The sequence below is a fragment of the Arachis hypogaea genome, chromosome 7 (assembly GCF_003086295.3).
Source record: "Arachis hypogaea cultivar Tifrunner chromosome 7, arahy.Tifrunner.gnm2.J5K5, whole genome shotgun sequence".
NCBI lineage: Eukaryota > Viridiplantae > Streptophyta > Magnoliopsida > Fabales > Fabaceae > Arachis > Arachis hypogaea.
In genome coordinates this window covers 69,100,773-69,103,054 of record NC_092042.1, presented here as the reverse complement: position 1 = coordinate 69,103,054, position 2,282 = coordinate 69,100,773, and the positions used below count along the sequence as shown (strand labels likewise).

Below are 2,282 nucleotides of genomic sequence, written 5' to 3'. Positions count from 1 at the left end.
TAATTTTTGAATCATATCTTTTCTTGTTAGGCAAGTTACTAATTTTCAAAATTAAATCTTTTTAAAAATGTTTTTCAAATCATATCTTCTCAATCACATTTTTTTAAAACTAATCATATCTTCTTAACCACATCTTTTTCAAAATAGTTTTCAATCAAATCTTTTTAATTTCTAATTTCAAAATCTTTTTCAAAAATCATTTGATCTCTTTCCCACTCTTGGTTTTTGAAAATTAATCAGTGTTTTTCAAAATGTTTTCAAAATTTCTTACTAAATTTTCGAAAACCACTTCCCTTCTTCTCACATCCTTCTATTTATGGACTAACACTATTCCTTAATGCAAAATTCGAACTCCATCTTTCTTTGATAAGTTCGAATTTTCTACTTCTTCCTTCCATTTTTCTTTTCTTCTGACACCTCAAGGAATCTCTGTACTGTGACATAGAGGATTCCATATTTCCTTGTTCTCTTCTCTTTCTTATGAGCAGGAGCAGAGATAAAAGCATCCTTGTTGAGGCTGATCCCGAACCTGAAAGGACCTTGAAGCGAAAGCTAAGAGAAGCTAAGGCACAATTCTCTATAGAAGACCTAACCGAATTCTTCAAAGAAGAAGAACTCATGGCAGCCGAAAACAACAACAATGCCAACAATGCAAGGAAGGTGCTGGGTGACTTTACTGCACCTACTCCCGACTTCTATGGGAGAAGCATCTCTATCCCTGCCATTGGAGCAAACAACTTTGAGCTTAAGCCTCAATTAGTTTCTCTAATGCAACAGAATTGCAAGTTCCATGGACTTCCATTGGAAGATCCTCATCAGTTTTTAGCTGAGTTCTTGCAAATCTGTGACACTGTCAAGACTAATGGGGTTGACCCTGAGGTCTACAGACTTATGCTATTCCCTTTTGCTGTAAGAGACAGAGCTAGAACATGGTTGGACTCACAACCTAAAGAGAGCCTGGATTCTTGGGAAAAGCTAGTCAATGCCTTCTTGGCAAAGTTCTTTCCACCTCAAAAATTGAGTAAGCTTAGAGTGGAAGTCCAAACCTTCAGACAGAAGGAAGGAGAATCCCTCTATGAAGCTTGGGAAAGATACAAACAATTAATCAGAAAGTGTCCTTCTGATATGCTTTCTGAATGGAGCATCATAGGTATTTTCTATGATGGTCTCTCTGAACTATCCAAAATGTCTTTGGATAGCTCTGCTGGAGGCTCTCTTCATCTGAAGAAGATGCCTACAGAAGCTCAAGAGCTGATTAAAATGGTTGCAAATAACCAATTCATGTACACTTCTAAAAGGAATCCTGTGAACAATGGGACTAGTCAGAAGAAAGGAGTTCTTGAGATTGACACTCTGAATGCCATATTGGCTCAGAACAAAATATTGACTCAACAAGTCAATATGATTTCTCAAAGTCTGTCTGGAATACAAAATGCACCAAGCAGTACTAAGGAAGCTTCATCTGAGGAAGAAGCTTATGATCCTGAGAACCCTTCAATGGAAGAGGTGAATTACATGGGAGAACCCTATGGAAACACCTATAATCCTTCATGGAGAAATCATCCAAATTTTTCATGGAAAGATCAACAGAGACCTCAACAAGGTTTCAACAATAATAATGGTGGAAGAAACAGGTTTAGCAATAGCAAGCCTTTTCCATCATCCTCTCAGTAACAGACAGAGAGTTCTAAGCAGAATACCTCTAACTTAGCAACCATGGTCTCTGATCTAATCAAAACCACTCAAAGTTTCATGACTGAAACAAGGTCCTCCATTAGAAATTTGGAGGCACAAGTGGGTCAGCTGAGCAAGAAAATTACTGAACTCCCTCCTAGTACTCTTCCAAGCAATACAGAAGAAAATCCAAAAGGAGAATGCAAGGCCATCAACATGGCCGAATTTTGGGAGGAAGGAGAGGCAGTGAACGCCACTGAGGAAGACCTCAATAGACGTCCACTGGCCTCCAATGAGTTCCCCAATGAGGAACCATGGGAATCTGAGGCTCAAAATGAGACCATAGAGATTCCATTGGACTTACTTCTGCCATTCATGAGCTCTGATGAGTATTCTTCCTCTGAAGATGATGAGTATGTCACTGGAGAGCAAGTTGCTAAATACCTTGGAGCAATCATGAAGCTAAATGACAAGTTATTTGGAAATGAGACTTGGGAGGATGAATCCCCTTTGCTCACCAAAGAACTGGATGACTTGTCTAGGCAGAAACTACCTCAAAAGAGACAGGACCCTGGGAAGTTTTCAATACCTTGTACCATAGGCTACAT

General features: G+C 38.9%; 1 non-coding gene across 1 annotated transcript; it reads right to left on the bottom strand.

Annotated features, from left to right (window-relative positions):
• Positions 1-1,023: 1,023 nt before the first annotated feature.
• On the bottom strand, positions 1,024-1,131 carry LOC112704495 (small nucleolar RNA R71). Its single transcript, XR_003155119.1, has one exon. It is a non-coding gene; the product is annotated as a small nucleolar RNA R71 (small nucleolar RNA).
• Between the last annotated feature and the right edge of the window lie 1,151 nt (positions 1,132-2,282).